General features: G+C 28.9%; 1 protein-coding gene and 1 long non-coding RNA gene across 10 annotated transcripts in view; one reads left to right on the top strand and one right to left on the bottom strand.

Moving 5' to 3' along the window:
* The window catches only part of LOC145242626 (uncharacterized), a 377218-nt gene that overhangs the window by 295286 nt on the left and 59783 nt on the right, over nt 1-22149 (bottom strand). For 6 of the 8 annotated variants that reach the window (XM_080105747.1, XM_080105741.1, XM_080105740.1 and 3 more), the window contains one exon: nt 15374-15456. The exons of the other annotated variants lie outside the window; for them this stretch is intronic. The gene's annotated coding sequence lies outside the window, so the exon portion shown is untranslated. The remainder of the gene's footprint in view (nt 1-15373; nt 15457-22149) is intronic. 8 annotated transcript variants of the gene reach the window in all.
* The window catches only part of LOC145242628 (uncharacterized), a 109289-nt gene that overhangs the window by 51238 nt on the left and 35902 nt on the right, over nt 1-22149 (top strand). For both annotated transcript variants that reach the window (XR_013862782.1, XR_013862781.1), the window contains exon 3: nt 14202-14324. This is a non-coding gene — a long non-coding RNA (uncharacterized LOC145242628). The remainder of the gene's footprint in view (nt 1-14201; nt 14325-22149) is intronic.

The raw sequence follows: 22149 nt of genomic DNA, 5'->3' as shown, positions 1-22149 counted from the left end.
CTTGCTGTTGAATTTGCTGCTTTTGCAACGCTCTGCCTGGAATTGGAACAATTCCAATAGTGAATCTTTGAATTTTGCATCCATCATACGAATTCAGTTAACAATTTACACTTGTATTAAAGAAATATTCCTTAGTAAAAAAGAAATCAACCAAGTTTTCTTCCCCAATTCTTTTGTTTGAAGAACAGCAGTTTAGCAGTCCTTTTGCAACTTAACTTGTTGAATGCTATATATCTAGTCTTACTAGAAAAAATCCAGCAAAATAACATTTGTTTCACATTTTTTTTATTTGCACGCATTTTTACATAGCAAAAACGAAATCTGTCGCTTTAAATATCCGACGAATTCGTATGGGAAACTTTTAGTTTTTTTTTTATTACCCTCTTTGCCTTTTGCAAAAAATGACTTGATTCTTTACATGTTTGCTGATGTACACGAATAATTATTTTTCACGATTTGTCTCTTTTTCTCTTGACAAAGTCAAGTGTGTTTTTTTTTCAAATCCCAGATGTTATCGAAATAACAATAAGCTTACATGGTATTTGCTAGTTGGTTTTGGACATTTCACTTTGCAGAAGAAAATTCTTACCGTAGGAAAAATGGCTTCTGGTGAAGAAAAAAATTAACCCTTTTTCCCTTTCTGAAATACTTGGTAAGTGTGTTCAATTATTAAATAATTGACAACATTCGTGTTTTTCGCTGTATATTTTGGTAGCAAGTTTTTTCCTGTCGCCAAATTACTATTATAGTAATTAATTCGCTGGTAATCCTTGCGTATCCAAATATCTGTTGAAATGACGAAGGTGTTCTGCCGTAAAGATTTTACAAATCTTTATTCTAATCACTTTTGGTGATTCTCCGCAGTGATGGTCATTTTGATTTCTTGTAGCCAATCTGTTGTGTCGTGGAACAACAATGAAAATAAGAACAATCAAATCAAGGTTCGGTTAAGGAACAAGTGTATTAACAATAATGTACAAAGATAGGAAAGCGTGTATATCTGCTGGGCACTCGACTAGCAATTGAAGTGCAGTCATATCTCTCTCATCGGTGTTGAAATTACTAGCGCTATTTATAGTGCTAATCGATGTAAATTCCTCTATTCAAGGAAGGCCAGTATAAGAAAAGTAATGATAAAAGTGAAGCAGACATTTTACGTCAGGTGTTTTTTTTTTTTTTGTTTTGTTTTTTTTGACCCCACGCAGTGTTTAGAAGCTTGGTACCAGTGCCCTATGGGAATTTAATGATGAAATTTGGAAAACAATTAGAAAAAATAGCAATCTTATTTATTGTCATATAATAAATTGTTTTGTTGTCTTAAAAATAAAATGTTAACATGTGTTTTGAACATTTTTTTTTTTTTTCTAAATATAATGAGTAAATTAATGTTTTTATTATTTGTATGCATTAAAATTATAATTCTGTGTTGATTTCTTCATTTCTCTTTTGTTATGAAATGTTTTCAAGAAATATTGGCTTTCATATATATTGAACTTTCAAACTTTAATTGTAGTAATAAATGACTTTATAAATGCCAATTAAAAATATCTAAATAAGATTCTACTCTTTTAAGCGATTTTGTATGAATACCCTAGAAGAAAAAATAACAAAAACCGACAAAAATAATTTTAGAAATTAGAGTAAGAGGGGGGATCATTTTCACATATAAATTTAATGTATAATGAATCCCAATTTCCCGGCTATTCTTGATTTTTAAAGCAATTTTTTTGATATTTTTTTCATTTTCAAAAGTTAGTGTATAAATTCAGCTACCATTACATGACAAACCTAACTCCCAAAAGTGCCTCCCTTGAACTTTTTGTACCAGTAACCTTAAATCTGAGTGATAAGTCCCACCCTTATAAAAAATCTTTTAACCCTACCATTAACCCTAAGTACGAATGGCACCACTTCAAAATAAAATCTCTTTCATAACTCTACCACTAACCCTAAGTCCAAGTGACAAGCCCCCTCATGCAAACCATATTAAAATCACACATAATTGTCTATAAAAAAAATGCACATGATTTTTCTCTCATAGAAAAATGAATTAATAATTAATAAATAAATTGACTGCACTAAAACGCTAGAATGGCCTGGAAATGGTGGATTAGTTTACTTTAAGTTTATATGTAAAACTAATCCTCCACTCTAAAATAATTGTTCTTGCTTTTTTCTTTCTGCCAAGTTTTCAAGGTGTTCACATGTTATTGCAACTAGCTCTACTACCACTAACTCAAAATCTGGGTGGTAAGCCTTCTTCTCCTCTTACAAAAACACATAATTGTCTAAAAAAAAAAAAAAAAAAAAAAAAAAAAAAACTCATAGGATTTATTTCCCCATAGGAAACAAAAATGGTCAATTGCCCTAAAATGTTAGAATGACCCCAAAAGTGATACATCCAGCAGTCACACGAGATAGCCCAGTGATAGAGGTTTAGGCTTTTGAGGCCAGAGGATTTAAAAAATTTTTTTATTGAAGTATGTCCAATGAATTCTAATATTATATACGTTGGGTAGTTTTGCGAAGTAATAAGAGTTTTGTTGTCAGAAAGATCTTTATTTTGGAAACTTTTTGAGGAATCAACACGTGATTGATTAGTGTTTTTTTTTTTTAGATGCCATATATATTTTAGTTTTCTTCACTATTCACACTTCCCACCCACTTCAGAGTCCAATTTAATGAAAAGTACCAAAGAGCAAACCCATTCACTCTGGTAAGACAAAACTGTAAGAGTGTTGTACTTGTATTTGGTGATAACCACAAATTATATGTCCTGCTGGCCACATTCCAGAGGAACTTTAGAGGGGTACAACCATGTTGTGACTCTTATGCCCCAAACCAATTGACCTTTTCAACTACCTTCTAACACTAAAAGAAGGGGGGGTACGATTTTTTTTGTGTATATATTTAATTTCATATATATATATATATATATATATATATTATACATACAGACACTAAATGTTATATATGTTCTTATGATATTGTGTGAGTATTAAGACTTGACATGACTGGCTGATTGATCATAGTGGGCCTCCTGGAGTGCCCAACTAGCTCAAGTAAGGGTGAAAGTAGAGTGTTACAGCTAATGACCTTTTAGTTCCTTAGTCATTGGCTGCACAGCCTCCCGAAACCCGTCCTTAGGGTCACCACTCATGGTAAACAGATGGTCCCATTATAGAGATGCAATTGATGAATTCTATAGCCTCAGCCAATAATGTGGAACAAGTTTTGTGAAGGTAATGTTTTAATTTTTAGAAAATTATTGAATGTAAATAACTTTAAAAACTTTTTGCTAAAAAAATTACAGCTCAAATAAATTACTTTCTATTCGGTAGGTTCATGCTAAAAGATTCTTCCCAAATTCCAAAAGTTCATAAATTTCTTTTCTTTTTTTCAAACTATTAACAAAAGATTAAAATGATTAATTATGCATTCTGATAGATTAAATTTTGTAATTATTTTTTTTTAAATAATTTTTTTACAAAATTCATTTGAGTATTTTATGCCATTACATTTTTTATTTTAATAAATAGTCAATGAATAGCCAATAAAAATAAATCAATAACATAAGTGAGAAACACAAGTGACCATGCCATTTTATTAAAACTAATGGAAAGCGCCCGGCCTTGCCGGGTCATAAAATATGCTTAAATATATTTTAATTCATGCAGATTCCGTATTTTACTGATTTCAAATGTTTAAATAATATAAAAAAATGTCTTGAGTGCCATCAGCTAGAATCCAAATTAAACATTTAGCAATCTAACCACATTCCCTACCGATGTAGCTATCTAGAGAGAGGTAAGAAAAATTTAATATTAAATGACTTGAAGTAATAAAGAATTGAATTTGGGCATGTGCAGAGAATAAATAGAAATATATTGGCAAGTTGAAATGAACATTTTGCATTTCAACTTGCCAATATATGTATGCATTATTCATCCATCCAAACAAAGATTTTACTCATTATAAACCATCATTGGCGTACAATTACTATTTTCTGTTAATTTCAGTGTTATATAATCAATAGTTTAAGAGTTTATCAGCTAAATATTTGCACACATACATCTATTGTGTTATTTATATAGACTAGCAGGGTTATTTGACATTGCCTGCAGCCATAGAAGACAAAAGCTAAGAGGATAAAAAGTCTATGTAACATCTTTATATCAAAACTCGTATCTCTTTACCCCTTTCAGTCCAACTATCTTTCCACATTTTTGTCAACATCTCTCTCACCAAACCAGCCCATTCTTCTATCATTTTAATGTATTGAAAATAATAATAATGTAAGTTAGTCACTTGAATTTTCAGTTTTAAATTTATTGCTCAATGAAGAGTTCCTACTCCCTCCTCAAAAATATGAAACATAGATTTTGTTATAATATATATTAAAAATGTAGATTTTGCTATATATAATTAATGAAATACTGAAATACTGTAAACTTAAAGTCCAAATAAATATTAGTATCAATATTTATAAAATAAGCCCGAGCAAATAAAGAAAGCTCAATATGCAAGATAGCAATACAACAAAATTTATCGTTTGACAAAGGAGTACAAATAATTTATTCAATTTTTTCCTTAATCCATGGATTTTCAAAATATTAAGGAAAAGACTTTAAAAATTATTTATACTCCTTTATCAAACAATTTTTTTTTGTAATTCTACATAATTCAGAATTTATATATATATATATATATATATATATATATATATATATATATACACACACACACAGATGTTATTTATTTGTTTGCAATACTTTTGAATTAATACAATTATTTGTACGAAAGTGCATTTTTACGAAAATACGAGTTAGGAATAATTTTCCCTTTTACCAGTTTGGTACCCCCAAATGGAGAGTGGCATATATAGTCTGACACACATTTCATCCTCTACAACTCATCAAAGTGGCTGAATTTAGCAAGATTCAAAATCTGGACCCCAAAAGCCTAAACCTCTATCACTGGGCTATCTCGTGTGACTGCTGGATGTATCATTTTTTTTTTCTTTTTTGGGGAGATGTACCAAATTGATAAAAAGGGAAAATTATTCCTAACTCACATTTAGGAAAAAATGCATTTTCGTATAAATAATTGAATTCATTCAAAAGTAATACAAACAAAAACAAATCTATATATCTGTATAACATCTATATAAAATGCACGATACATCCAGCAGTCGTGTGAGATAGCCCAAGAGTAGAGGTTTAGTCTTCTAACCATAGGGTCCCAATTTCAAATCTTGCTAAATTCAGCCACTTTGATGAGTTGTAGAGGATGAAACATGTGTCAGCAGATAATTATATTTTAGACTATATATGCCACTCTCCATTTGGGGGTACCAAATTGGTAAAAGGGAAAATTATTCCTAACTCGTATTTTGGTAAAAATGCACTTTCGTATAAATAATTGAATGCATTCAAAAGTATTGCAGACAAAAATGAATAAATAACATCTACATAAAACATTATACATCCAGCAGTCACACACGATAGCTCAGTGGTAGAGGTTTAGGCTTCTAAGCATAGAGTCCAGATTTCGAATCCTGCTAGATTTAGCCACTTCTGATGAGTTGTAGAAGACAAGACACGTGTCAGTGGATAATTATATTTAAAAAAAAATATATATATATATATATATATATATATATATATATATATATATATATACACACACACACAGGGCTATACATTGCAAGTGAAACAGTTGCATTTGTGAGTGTTTTTTTTTTTAAATTGGCAACTAGAAATAATGAAACGCTTATCTTTTGGTGATTGCATTTCTTTCACTGACAATCTTCCAAAGCTCACTATGGAGGGAAAAATATCTTTTCAACTTTGTTTTTTTTATAAAACGAACAGTTAAATTATTTAAATAAAAGTTTAATAGAACAATATACTTCATTTATTTTTTAACAAAGGCTGATTAAAAAAATATCTGAAGAAATTAGAATGTTTATACCTTCAAGTATCAACAAAGTTTGTAGTATATTTAGTATTACACTTATTAAAAAAAAAACAAAAAAAAAAACAGAAAAATCTTTATGATGTACATACTCGTCACAGAATGAAGATGTCATATTCTAAAAATCATATTAGTTTGGCTAGTAAACGAAAATATTTAGTTATCAAAAGGTCAACTTATGATAAATTTGTCCATAGAGCCCTGATATATATATATATATATATATATATATATGTGTGTGTGTGAGATAACAGGCACAGTCATAAAATACACATAAATATATTTTAATTAATGCAGATTTCTTATTATAAAAAGAAATACCATCGGTATTAAATGTAATGTCAAATTCCTTTAAAAATGGAGTAAAAAACAAACAAACAGAACAAGACTGAGACATGTTTATGCAAGTATTGTTTTTTTTTTCTAAAAATTCACTTCTTGTAAGGAAAAAAAAAAAATACTCCAGCTGAGATCAAAACTAAAACCTAAAGACTGAGTCAAATACGATAGCCATTAGGTCAGCTTGACATGATCTTTAAAAAAAATGCTTTCAAACCTATTTATTCTTAAGATAAGTAAACTGTGTAATGTGATCAATTATGGTGTCATCAGTAAGGATATACCGTTCTCGCATCTTTAATATTTCATATTTATATTTATAAACAATGAATCAACAAGAGTTAGCCTAGACAATCTGTTTTCACTAGATACATATGTTTCAATATCAACATGCTTTTCATTATAATATTTAAAAAATTAACGTATTTACTTTTGGTTATTTTAATACTATGTGGGTAAATCACAAAAAGCATATCCAAGACAATTGCTGAATCCTTCAAAAATAACCTCCAGTCAAAGGGCCAAAATTGCATGTTAACATTCAATGCTACCAAAACAAAACAAGAATTTTTTTGTTGTTACTTGAATAAAAATGTTCTTATGTCATCATTTTTTATATGATGGCTAAACTATAATTTAAAAGAAATAATCAAGTTAACATTTACTGATAGTTTCATATGTATGAAAACAATTCTGGACATTCAAGTTTAGAATTCCAGACCCCAAATACAAATTATTTTCTTCTTATATTGACTTAAATCTGACTTATTCAAACAAATTTTATTTGCATAACTATAGCACTGGGTTTGTTGTCCCAGATGTTAAAATCATTATGAGTTGTTTTTGCTAACACCAGTGTTCATCATCAGCTTGGCAGTGTTTGAACTCTCTTTTGTTTGGTAAACTGCACAAAAAACGTTCTTTTACAGGGCTGTTTATCCCCATGTTCATTACAGCACCTCATTTTCCATACAAATTAAAAAACTGGTAGTAAATAAAAAATAGAGAAATAAAATTTGTTCAAAATATCTGATGTGAAATATGGATAATCAAGATTTATGAAACAATAAAAACCTGAAAGTCATTCAGAAGGTCATAATTTGGAAAGCATATACACTATAAGAATGATAGAAGCATAAATTGCATATTAAATATGCCTGTCAAAATATTTCCACTTTTATCAAAGTATGATTTCAACATGAAAATATTATGCAATTAAACAATATACTTCAATTGTAAATAATGTTTACATTTGTCAGTGTTTTTTCTTGTGTCACCATAACTTTGATCATTACACATGGATTTTTTATGTTAATAATGACAGGGCTACTTAACATCGTTCAGAGGGTTGACTTTTCTTTACAGAGAAAATTCAAAAGTTTTACTAAACAATTTGCTTAATATAATGATATTCTTTTGCATAGCAATAAATAGAAACCCAGTTGGATTAATTTTTCTGTTTAACTATTAAAGTTATTAATTATTGACAGATAACTCAGATTGAAAAAATAACGTCAACAAGAAATAATCATCTGTTTTATTTCAGCCTTTTCTATTATAAAAACCTGTTTTCCTTTGACTGCAGTTGTTATGGCAAAAAGAACCAGATGTTATGCCATAAGTTTTTTTATGTTAGTTTAAGTAAACACACTTAATGACTGATTTTAAAAAAATGTGTTTTTTTATTGTACAGCATTAACCCTAGGTGGATGGAACCGGCTTCCTCTACAGGAGGAAATGTCAGGGGCATATTAAATGCATAGATGCCTGTAAAAATGTAAAAAAAAGTGTGTTGTAGGAGTAAAAGTCAATTTTCATATATTTAAATAACAAAAAGTTTCAAATCTAATATTGTATATATCATTAGAATAAAACTTGTCTATGAATTTTTATATTTAATTCAAACACGGATTTTGCTAATTATTATTATAATGGTCAATCATATAGGACACATTAGCCCGCGTTATTAGAAGCAAGAATTTTATTATCTGTCAATTTAATCATTTTCATATGTAATTCTGATTAATATTTGATTTCCTTTTTTGTGCTAATAAAAGAAATTGAACCCCTCTTCACTTCTTATATCAAATGTACTTTCCCCACACTTATGTACATTAGATCCCAAATTAATAAAATACATTTTTTTACACATTCACTGGAAAGGAGCGTGTTCACTAACTTAATATGCCAACTGCCAAAAAACTTGTGAAAAAATTCAAAAAAACAAACAGAATGTGTTTTGTCTATAAATTAATAAACAACCTCCAAAATTTTCTTTTACAAAACATTACAAAATGATCAATGTTATTTGGCACTCTTTACATCAGCTTTTTAGTTTATTTTAATTGATGTAAACAAAGATTCTAGCTTTTTTTTAGCTAGACAGAACATATAGTCTGATGACTTCTGATGACTGTAACATTTTTTTCAACAAAAACTGTTACTACTGTTTCAGTCATCCATTCAGATTTTCTTTGATACAAATATTCAAAACTAAGAAAGTTCCACTGTATTTTAACAGATTAGCTCTCTTACCACAGTTAATGTATATATTTTTCCAGCTAACATGTAATCTGTTATATAAATCAATCCACATGAGTTCACATAATCAAATAAGAATTACATTAAATAATTTATTCTATCTTCATTCAATACATCTTTTTCAATTTACTTAAAATCTAAGTAAATTTAACTTTGAAAATCATATTTTAATAAAACATTCTGAAAAAAAAAGAAAAGAAAAACAGAAAATGACACATAAAAAGTGCAAAAACCATGTTATTGAAATGACAAAATGAAGTAGGCTATCAGTCAGACAAATGTCTGAGTTGGAATCAAAGGTTTTATGTACAAACTTTACAACTATGTATGAAATGATTATGGTCCAATGTGAATACCTATAAGCCTGGCAACTCTGCAACAAGTGTCCACTACTGAGTGCAAACATAATTATTGTATTAATACGCAATAAGTATTTTGTTCAACATTTGTAAAAAAAAAAACACACTTTTTTACATAACATGATGAATAGAAATAAATTGCAAAATCAACAAAATTGATTTTCTTAAAATATTTGTACATTTGCAATAGAAATCTATATCTGTGGTGTTTGGAGATGCAGAAACAAAAACGTATACCATAATCAAACAACTTTTCTTTACTAAAATTACAGGAGAAATATGGTAGTGGTATAGATTTTGCAGTAGGTGCTTTTATGATAATGAGAGGAGGAGGAATCCATAAACAGCAAAGACAACCTTTTTCTATTTTCCGTCAGAGAAGGAGGAAAAGAAAAATGAATCTTCCTAGACTAAGAAGATTTTTAAAAAATTTGTCCCGATCCAGAGTGCTCTTTTGGGGAGCTGTATTTTCAACATTAACAACTGTGTCTAACTTTGCTTTTATTGAGGATACAAGTTAACAGTGACACATTTTACTTATTTTATCCCTTGAAACTAAAAATTATAGAAATAAAATTATAGTTTAGAGTTGGGAGCATAATTATATCAAGGGCCTAATTCATTTTCAGGTAAAGCTGGGTGTTTATACTAACCAGTCAATCTTTATAGGCATATGTGACTTAATACATGTAGTTGGTAACTACTGCATAGCTAATCCAAACCAAACTTTTATTTTCATTATATCAAAAATCTTTTAATGTGGTCACATAGTTATTAGTAAAACATGAACAATGATACTAAATTTGTTTTGCCAACACAATTAGCCACCAAATGATGAACGTCGAAGTTAGCTGGAAATTATAAGCTTGTCATTTTGTGGTCTATTTATTCAGAAACCAATGTTAGTCTATTAGTAAAAATGAAGGTGTCATACAAGTGAAAAATCCTTACAAATGTAATGTCATATTGTGGTAAATGAAAATTAGTATTAATGGAAGCAATAACTATTAGATGAAGCCAGCCAAATCAGTAAGCAACTCAAATGTGGACCATAGTAAAAAGAGACAGAAAATAGTGACTTGAAGTAACCTAGAATAAAAAAAAAACTATTAATGACAATGAAAAAGAATTGCATATTTATTTTTGTAAATATGCAATTCTTTTTTGTTGTGTCATTAATAGTTTCTTTTTCTTTTTTACAGGTTATTTTAAGTTAGTTTACTATTAAATTATAGATCCAATTTTGTTTACATCCAAATTTTATTCAAATATCTACAAAAATAAATGATTTACTGCAAGTTGAAATGAAAGGGAATCTAATTATATCTACCCATTTTTGCACACTACACTAGTTTGTGATACCTATTATCAACACAAGTATCTTTCCAAAAATATTATCTGTAATTGAGATTTAGTAGTAATTTACGTTTATACATAAGACTTTAGTTGCATCGGTACTAGGACTGTTATAGACATTACCTTCATTTGATCAAATTTGTATTAATTTACCTTAAAACATAAGATTTTTTTATTTCACTGTTAAAAGATACAGATAATCTAAAACACATGCACTGAGACTATTGGGTTATATACATTACATCAATTTAAATATTTAATCAGAATTATTGCATGTCATTTTTAAACCAATGTTCGATAAATCATAGAAAATCAAAGTGAGCAGAAGCAGGATAACTGTCCTTAAAATCAGTAAATCTTTAGATTTCTTAAAAGATCCAATTTAAATAGCTATCAAAAGCTGTAGAACTGTTTAAAAACAGCAGCAGCTTTAACTACTGGGCGTTGCCACTTTATCTACCAATTTCCAAGAAATTTAATCAATATAATAAGAGAATGTCTGTGTGTGTCTGTCCATTTATAGAAAAACAGATTAGAGTATTCCTAAAATATAAAAAACTTATACACATGTAAAATTTTTCTAGGAATATGAGATTAGTCCTAACACTTTAGGAACCATCTTTTAAAGAAGTCACAGACCTTTTTCCAACAAGAAATATAAATATAATTATGAGTTCAAGCGGGACCTGTGGAAATTCCACAGCGGACTCTTTCATATGTAATATAGTAATATATTGATAATGACATTCTGTAGATGTTCAGCATAAATGGAGACACCCTAATATTATTGTAGATCTTTTGTTAAAACCGCAAAAGTATTTATGTAAGCTAGGTGGGATGCCCGGCACAGCCTGGTTGTAAAATACACTTAAATATATTTTAATTCTTGCAGATTTCATATATATATTATAATGTTCTATCGATTTTGATATATTATTAAGTTGCAATTTCAAAAATAAAAAAATACATCCATATGACTTGGATGCATCAGTTTGAATCGAAACTGAAACTTATGAAAAAGAACTTGAATTCCTTCAGCTATAATCAAAACCAAAACTTATGATGAATTCTAGATAAAATTATAAAAAAAAAATAGATTACTGGAGTGCCATCAGCTATAATCAAAACTGAGATCAGAATTTATGAAGAATTTTTGATAAAATTATTTATTACAAAAAGTAGAAGTCCATAACAATTAAACATCAGTCACTCGGATGTAAGCGTGACACACAAAATAAATAACACACACGCGATCCTATTAATATATAAATTACATTATTCAAAGACGACTTAACAAATATTCCAATTGCTTAGTTGGGAAATCTGACAACCTTTAATATGTGTTTTCAATCCTGCCTTGGATTGCTTTTTTTTTTTTTTTTTTTTTTTAAATCAGAACAAAGAATATCTTACTTTTCTTAATAAATATAAAATTTTTTTTAAATCTAGAATTTTTAGTATACCTAATGCTCAGGAAATGAAGTAACCAAAATCTTTTATGCCCTACCTTAAAATCAAGCAATCTAATCAAATACATATTTGTGTGAAATAATGATATAAAATAAAAATTAGCAGAAAACTTTTCTAGATTTCATTTAACACTCCTTTAATTATTTATTTTAAACCAAAACAGGAAGTCTTGAATATCAGGAACCCAGCCTGATAAGACATTGATTGGTGAGGAGTTTGTGTTGCAAATTCTTCTGTTTTGTCTTTGATGGTGCTTTTGTTGTCTAAAATGATATTTTCGGGAAAGGTATCAACACAAATTAAAGTGTACTTAAAAAAAAAAAAAAAAAAACGGTGGTTCCAGTTTTGTTTTATGCTATAATGTGAAATTTTGTTTGTAGTATCTTTTAAAATTCCCTATCCCTCTTTTTGGCAACTAGTTCAATATAATAAAAAGAAAGGAGCAAAAGAGAAAGAAAAGTGACTGACTAACTGTTTGACCTAATTTCAGTTTTGTTTTTAGGAAAGACTACTCATTAGAATGAAAGTGAATTTTCTTTGTGCATCTTCTCTGACCTGTTTGAATTTGGTTCAAGAATGAATATTACAGTATTTATTTTTATATCATAACTAGCTTGAGGCCAGATGAATCCTTAAATGTAAGGTCAGTAATAAAATCTTTGTTTCTGACTTTTACCTTAAACACACACAAACACGGGGAAATATTAAATTTGTTTTATCCTTGTCTGTTTAGAAGTCATTATAATGATCAATAAGTGATGCGTTTAAAATATTGGAATGCATTAATGGCAAAATAAAGTTTTTTTTTATTTCTATTGAATTTTTTTGTTTCTTCTTTTGTAATGAGCCATGTAACAGGCAGTTTTACAAATTTTCTTTTTTTTTTTTTCTATTTATTTAAAATTTATAGTTTTTTCTTTTACATGGGGGGTCACCACTTATCAAGGCCCAGGAGGATAAGGGTTAATTTAATAGTTATATAACTTAACAGAATTTATCAAACCCCCTTCTTTCAAAGAAAGATTTACGAAGTTCATTCAAATGGTGAGGAAAAACAGAAAAAAACAAAAAAAAACATTGTTGAACGTAATTGAGCGCATTGATTAAAAAGTTAATCATGAAAACCATAATTCAGTTATTTTCTTTCACATTTTCCCTCTTGTTATCTATTCTTTAAATAGTTTATTTTGTATATGTCTTCTAATGTTAATTCAAACAACTGTGTAAACAAGACTGAAATTAATCTTAGTGAAGGGGTTGTGTATAGTAGGTCTTTGTTTTGTCAAACTTTAGGCTGTACAATTTGAATCTTGGAAGTTTATGAGTAAGGTCAGAAAAGATTTTCTTGAGAGAACATCTATTAACCAATGCTGTGTCCAAGAAATATGATGAAAAGGTAAATCTGTCAGAATGATGGCACGATATAAGTGGTTTTGGATTGGAGAGGAAAAAGGAACAAGTGGTGTTGGTATTTTTATTGAGGAGAAATGAATAAACTGATTGAAATGTATAGTTGAAATTGATGTTGAGTGAAAAAAGTTTTTACAGCTATATTTGTTTATGCACCACAATCTAACATGAGTGAAGATAGAAAAGTTTTATGACAAGCTTATTACAATAACAAGTTTGATGAGAAGGAAGTACTTCTTGTGGCAGGAAATTTGAATGATCACGTGGGAAAGACCTCTGGTGGTTTAGTGGATATTCATGCAGGAAATGGCCATGGGGACAGAATTACAGAAGTCTTTTCATGGACATGGTTTGCAAATATTGTTTTTTTTTTTTTTTTACAAACATCTTGTTAGGTATGAATCTGGAATAACAAAGACAAGTAGATTATCTGTTGGTTAGGAAAAAGGACAGAAATCTCTTGAATGATGTGAATATCCAGTGAATAAATTGTGACACAGCACAAATCAATTATTTGTAACTATTGTGAATTGTCACCCACTCTTTGATTCTAAAGCCGACTCAGAATCTGGTTTTTAAAGATCTGCTAAGATAAATGTCTGACTTTTGGAATATTTTTGGAGTGCCAGTAACCTTGGTCAAATAGTGCAATTAGCCAGAAGTTGTTTACCTACTCTAATCCTTGTAAAATAAAAAAAATTGTCCCCTAACCATTTCTATACGTTTTAAAGATTTCTTCTTCTCTTTCAGAGTAAGCATTTTGGTTATGTGATAATGCACGCTCACTCTTAAAGAGTGATTTGGAATAATATTGTTGAAGAAGTATGACATTCAAGGTCACAGCAGCACAAATAGACTTGTCAGCACTAAAAGGTACACATTTAATTTTTTATCATTTCATTTTAAGGACAAAATTATATTTCTGTTTTTCATGTTTTCAAAATTCTAAATGTACATCTGTTTTTGTCACATTTTATATGTACTCATGTGTACCATTTCACACACAAGATATTTAACATGTTTATAATTATGTATTAACGTCTTCATACAACATTTACAGTTGAAAAAATTATATATACAAAGCGTTGCAGCAAAATCCAAAGTTGCATTTACAGAGACCCAGCAGTTTACATACTACATTTTTAAATATAAATCGCCATTAGCAGAGATGAGCATCTCAAGCCAGGTGCGAAATGAGTCACATGCTTTGGTGACCACATCCATTGCACTACAGATGCAGATTTTTTTTGGTTGAGCTCATACCCTACTCTTCTTGCAATCCTTTGTATTCTCATGAAACTGACTGATAATTTTAAAGTTAATGCTGGTGGAACTGGCATTAGATTATGGCATCTATATAGGAATGTGAGGTGGTTGATTATTCATAAGTTTTTTTTATATTGCTTTAACATTTGTTTTAATTTTTGTATTATTCTGGCTTTATACCAATTTCATATATTTTAGAATATTGAAGATGAGGATTGATAATTTGTATTATTTGACTACTGAATAATTTTGAATGATATTCTTACAAAGTCTTCAAGGATTTGTGGCATAAAGAATAAGTGTTAACTAATCCTCAGTGCAGGTAAAACCAAGAATACTCTGTCATGGCTGACAGAATGAAAGTAAGCTACTCCCATGGATTAAATAAAGAGTTCCATTTAAAATTCTGTACAAATTCCAAAGTTCAAGTTTGGATATTAAATTGGTTGAAACGTAGAGAATAACATTTGAGATGAATATTTTTAATAATTCAAATAATACAAAAGTTTAAATTTGATAAACATTTTCATAGATTGATGGTTAGAATGTTAGTATGGTTATGAAACCTAAAATATTAAATGTTTTGTTAAATATAAATATATATATATATATGAAAAAGTGGTAATATTTTCTGTTGAGAATGCATGAATACTTACTCTTTTTTCTTGACAGGTACCACTCATCCAAATCATTCACTTCTCAAATTTTTTTCAGATAAATCCTTTTTTTTCGTATTTCGCTATTGGAAAGTGAAGAAAACACAATCAATTACTTTGGCGCTTTTCAAAACGGAAATATGTTATGTAACAATAGTAACAGAAATCCTAACTCACTTCTATATGAACTTGTATTTATGCTTAACAATTTCTCTTTAAGCAAAATGTATCTATTAAATCTATACACATTTAGCAATAAAATTCCTATTTCAAACTAAAGATGGGAAAAAGCTTTCATATATAGATATACAAGGATGCACTAAAAAGAACATTTAAAACAAAAACACAAAGAAAGCGAGTGTTGTTAATCCATCATTAAATTGAAAGTAAATTGTTGACATCATTCAATCTTCTTTAAATGTAAGTAAACAGGTTACAAAGACTAAGATTACATTTAAGTAAATTAAAATGCCAATCTCACATTTTAATATTAAATAAGACATTAAACAGTAAATTTAAAGTAGCATATGTCATATTAGAGATCAATATATTAAAGGTGTAACTTTTTTCTCATGACTTGATATGAACAAAAGGAAGGGAGAAGAGAAAGATAGAAATAAGAGATCGAAAGGATGAAAAAAGAAGAGTGCAGAACAAGAAGAAAAACAACACTTCATATTATTGTATCATCATATAATAACAAAACATATCCCCTTTCTTTTAAAAATTCAATGAAATGTAACATTATCTCATCAACCGCGTTCTAAGTTATAATTATTACTACTAATGCTCCATCCAGTGACATATTTTTGATAATAGATGCTAAACCTTTTGTATGAATGAAATAAAACAAAGCAGAAGAAATTTTTACAACACTTTGAACTTTTATTTTTAAGGGGGTATGCATTGTAAACATCTCTCAGGTATTGCTTTTAGGCAAGTCAACTTTTCATAAAAAAAAAAAATTAAAAAAAAAAATGAAAGATAGAAAATAATTTTTTTTAATTACAGCTACAAAAACAACTAAATGTTTAACCCAATTTTCAGAGTATCATGCAGAGGTTGCTATTTGCTTATTTCTTTGGTCTTAATAATAATCTTAGGAGTTGGTCTTCTATAGATTCTTTAGTAATTTCAAAATTTCTTTTTTGAGAAAACTGAATAATAAAAAGAAGGATGAGGAAGAAATACTCAAGAAATCTTGCAGGTGGGAAGAATTTTATGTTAAATTTATATTAATTGAATGACCTACAAAAAACTGAAAAAATCATATTTTCAAAAAAATATTTTTATAAAATGGGAAGATTTGGTGCTTAATAGTATTTCACAGAATTAAAAAAAACAAAAAAAAACGGTGATATAAATTTATGAAGGAAGTGGGTAGGTTTTTTTGTCCACTCTCCGAGTTTTGATGATATTATGAAGAATTAAAAGACATCAATAAAAACAAATTTAGAAGGAGAGAGATTGTTCATTGTATAGATTGAACAAAATTTATTTTTAAAAAAGTAATTTAATGATTATATGTTTTTATTTACATCTAAAAATAAATGTCTTCACAAAAAAAATGTAAATACTAAAACAAATCAAGATTTAATCAGATTAAATAAATAGAATGTTTATATGAATAGTAATATAGTTTAAAACAGTAAAAATGTTTATTTTTTAATTTTTTTTCGTAAAGGAACGAATACATCACTTGGCTGCATGTTAATTCTCTGTAGATTCCATTATTCCAAAGTAAATGGTAACTATTCAACTGATGTAACGAATAAAAAACATAGGCTGGTTCAGTAAGTCATTTTATTGATATTTATGAATTTAACTTTTGAAATAAAGAAAATAGATAATACAAATTAGTTTTGTTGCTTGCTTATAAGATTTAGCCAAAAAATCATATGTATTGAAATAAAAATATATGATTAGAAATAATGCTTGCAATTTATAACAATCAGTTATAAAAGAAAATCAGTATATTTTGTTGGTGCAAAAATGTTTTTTGACAATTAACTTCATCTAAAAAAATGACATTTTTGCACCAACCTAATACTAATCATCTATACTATTCACATTGGAATTGGGTATTATAAGGTAAAAGTAGTTAGGTGAGTAGTGCAAATAATACAAGATCTGACTTTTTTTTTTCAAACGTAAAAATAAAATCATCAAAAGTTCAAACCATTCACAAGGGAACTTGTCACACAGCAAGCACTTTTGGTTACAGTTTGATAGATAATTTTCATGATACAGGTGTGTTGCTTTTTGCTATGCCTTCCTGGAAGAACATGAGTATGAAAGGGAAAATCTTAAGTTCACGTTATCAAAAATTCAGTGAAAAAAATGTCAGTTAATTGCAATTAAAAATCATTGCATCATCCTATACAAATGTTCTAACTCTATTAAAGATTTGGATTTAAAAAAAATTATTTATATCTAACAATTTATTTTAGAGAAGAGAGATTAATAGTATTTTTAATCAGTTATAATGAATAAATAATTCAGCATGATCAAAGTGTAATGTTTAATTACAAAATTATGCTAGCTTTGGCGAATTCCAACTTTTTCTTCTTTTAAAATTAAACGTACTAAAAGAATTCAAAATACAACGTAACTTAGACTACGAAAACGTATTTCATCAAAGCAGAAGCAGATCAACTGAGGCATTAATCTTAAAACTTTATTCTATGAAAATGAACATTCATTATCTTACTGAGAAGAATCTCCAGTCCAATTACTTTACAGATTAGTTTACTTTGAAACAAGTATACAAATGTCACAAAATAACTTCTGAGTGCATATTTCATAAGTTTTTTTTAATTTATACAGTAACCATTGTAAACTGAAAAATAAATTTTGCTTCCAATTAATGCTTTAAATACTAACATATATAGATTTGAATTTGCAATATTATGAGCATTTTCAGTGTAATCTGAGAATTTTCCATGAAATCTGATTTTTCTTATTTCATACATTGTTTTGCAAAGTCTACGATAGTTTGATGCCACTATTCACATAAATTTTAATTACCATGACAGATTCTTTAAGTCACTAATTCATTTTTCTCATAAACAATTCAGAGTTTGAATTTTTAAAGATTAAATCAAATATTATGTCTCGATGCTTGCAGGACATAGTTTAATAAGGTTGTAACATGACTCTGGTGTTCCTTCAAGTAAATATTCCTAAATATGAATATCTGAATTAGATCGATTGACAAGATCAATACAGTCTAAAATATGAACCGATTTCTTTAATAACTATACATTCATTTGTAAATTATTATAAATAACTGTAACTATCCTGCATTACTTGGGAATTTTTACTGAAATTTATTTATATGTGGTTTTTAACCATATCAAATTAATTTCTTTTAAATTAGGATTTTGAAAGTTAAATTTAAATATTATGGTATCATTTGTTGATTAAATTATAAATTGAACAAATTTTTTATAAAAACTAATTATATTGTTTTAGTCTAGAAAGTGATTGTATTTAAAGAGCCTACAAAACTTTTAATCTTTTGATACATGAGGATTTGCTAAGAATTTTAAAACGAAAAATGATTTTGTATTCACTTGTTTAACGCTTCAAATTCCTTTCAAATTGTAAAGATTCATTATTTATTTTTTTTTTTTCACTATTTAAAGAATTAACCTATTTATAAAGAAACAAAGATGTATTCTGACATATTTTATTTTCTAATTAACCTACTTTTCAAAGAATCATTTTAAATATTGCTTTACTTTCTTACTATTGCATTTTCTTATTTCAATAAATAATCCATTAATGGTCAAAAAATAATTCAGTGTTTAATTATCAGTTAAACTGATATGTGTTTACACGCATATATATATATATATATATATATATATATATATATATATATATATGGCTCTTGTGAGCTGTAACGTTGTTTGGCTGTGGAAATAATTATATAATCTCTCACATTCTGAAAATGCTATTACTAATTGCTCACTAGGTGAGTATGTTGGACGGCATCATCCTAGCGAATATAATCTTCCTACTTATGAGACATCAGCTTCAGTTATAGTTTGGTTGGATGGCTACATCCCTTGTTCGAGACAAAGTAGATTCATTCCATAGTCGGATTTCGCCGTGGTTTGCTTGATCTGTGTTAGTTAATAGACTTTCTTGTGTGTGTCGCATTTGCTCAGGTGGCAGAGTACTCACCTTGCATGCAAGAGGCGAGGGTTTTGAATCCTGAGTTCGGATATGTCTAACTGATAAGCCCAAATGAGGGTGAAACTCGAGTCTTGGATTTTCGGTTTGTTGGCTGTTATAGCTGTGGAAAGGAGCTTGTTAGGAAAAAAAGCATGTGCCTCCCATTCCTTTAGTCACTGCAAGACTTTCAGTAATAAAAGTCACACTTAGCAACATAGACATCTTGAACTCGAATGGTAAATAAAGTTCCTATTCTATATGTATGAATTATGCATTTAAATTTCTCTTACAGCTTCATTTGCAAATTGTGTTTTTGATATTAGTATTTTATAAAGTCACTATATCAATAACTCTACAAATACATATTTGTTAGAGAACTTATCTCCAATTTTTCAAGATAATTCAGGAAAGTTTTAATAAACTTGATATTTAATGTGTGTAATGCATATTAGTTTTATTCACCCCCAAACAAGGTATATTGCCACTTGGACGTAAGAGGATACTATTTGAGACTATGTCTCCAGATGCACTATGTAGGGAGTTGACCAGCAAGATGTCTGTTTGCATTACTTTTAAATTTCTGCATGTTGGTACAGTCACAGAAGCAGGAAAGAAGGAGGGAATTCCAAAGTCTAGCAATTTAAGAAACTATTTCAGTAGAAATCTTTTCAACATCTACGGATCTCTATAGTAAAGGGGTGCGATTTTGCTGCTGGTTGGGTTAGTAAAAGTTATTACCAGCAAAGTGGGTATACATTTGTTAGAAGACATTCGATTAACATACTTTTTAGACAGATATAGGGACGCAATATTGCTGCATTGGGACAGAGGTTGGAATTTGGTTAATAGGATGGGACCTATTAGATTTTTTTATCCTGCCTAAGAAGAGACGAGTGTCAGATACACCAGCTCATTGTAGCAACAATATTCGATGAATAACTGAATATTGACTTCATCAGTAAATATATCCATCTTGGTCACATTTTTATCAGGGAGGTCGTTTATGAATATCAGTAATAATAAAGGTCCAAGGATTGACTCCTAAGGCACATTTGCATTAATATCATGTTATTTGAATGTACAGCCACAAGCTGTATTTTTCTCTTGTCTGAGAAAGATCTGATTATATTATGTAATCATCCAGTAATAAGAAATAAGGTTAGCATTTATGAGGTTGTGGACTAGCACTGATTGATTAACAACTCAAAGATTTATGCAAAAAAGAGGAGGGGACTGATGAAGTGATAGTTATACAGGTCAATTCTTCCACAAAAAATTTGAATACTGATACCACAAAAGCAATTTTCTAGCTATCAGGGAAGCAAGATTTAGCCAGGCATTTGTTATCGAATTTGGAGAGAACGGGCTAGTTCAGCAAAGATATAACTTGTAAAGTAGAAACACCTCACATAAAACTCAAGTGTGGGAATACCCCTCTTACTAAAACGGACATATGAATCCTATCAGATCATCCATCTAGAAGGAAAACTGATGCAAAAGCTGTGTACTAATTTCCAAAGTCTTAAAATCGAATTACTGGAAAAGGGAAACCTTATTAGTCCTGTTCAACAACATTCCTGGAGCAAGAGACTCATACAAAATATCCAATTTGCAAACTTAAAATTGCTTTTTTACACCCCTTCATTGTCTATTAGTAGCATTACAAGTTGATTTTTTTTTTTTTTAGATGATTGTTATTTTATCAACTTGCATGAAAAGAGCTATGTAAAAATGCTTAAAACCGTTTGAATTGTGCAAATACCATTAGTAGTTCAAAAGTTATGAGAATTTTAAGTGCCAAAATTTATGCTTTCCCGTGGATATTTTTCTTTAGAAAAAGTGGGCTAAATTACGGACCGCAACATTTCAAGAATTTTGGTAATTTCGCCACCATTTATTCATTTTTCAAGTTATTCTCATGAAACTTGGAACTCTTATTTATGTAAAATTGTGTGCACTTTCTGATTACACAGTAAGTCAAATCTGATTTATCTCTTTACCATAAGCCATGAATTATAAATTCAGATGTACAAATTTCAATTTTTTTAAAACTAGCACATGGTATTATACAGTGGGAGTCTCTTCATGAACAAATCTAAGTATTATACTGGTATTTAAATATAGACTTATTGAGAGTAGGTATTTACCTGCCTCCCCATCAAAGGAGAGCTTGATCTGGAGTGTAGCCATCGAATGCCTAAAGAGCATTCATGGCCGGTATTTACTACTCCCCTCAAAGAAAAGAAAAAATTGAGTAGATATGAATTAATCTCAGAAATAAATCGAAGAAAATTTTTCATATCATTTTGGATTTCTGTAAAAGATGTAAATTCCCATAGTCGGCCAGAACTTGTGCTTGGGACTAGTCCAATTTTCAATTTTGTAAATCCTATCTGGCCCAAAATATACACCTATTTTCTGAGATGCAACCATAAATCGTACTCTAGATGAATCTTCGAATGTAGTTTCCACAATACCAGGATACCAGGAATCCTGATAAACAACAACTATATATTCACCAGTTGATGGTAATTTTCGTCATTTCTACTGTCGTTTTACTGAAAATTCAACTATGTAAACAAAGAAATAAAACT

The sequence above is a fragment of the Euprymna scolopes genome, chromosome 21 (genome assembly GCF_053919585.1).
Source record: "Euprymna scolopes isolate OS-2025 chromosome 21, ASM5391958v1, whole genome shotgun sequence".
In the NCBI taxonomy this organism is placed as follows: Eukaryota; Metazoa; Mollusca; class Cephalopoda; order Sepiida; family Sepiolidae; genus Euprymna; species Euprymna scolopes.
Note: the sequence above shows the minus strand (reverse complement) of the source record. Positions and strands in the feature narration are given on the sequence as shown.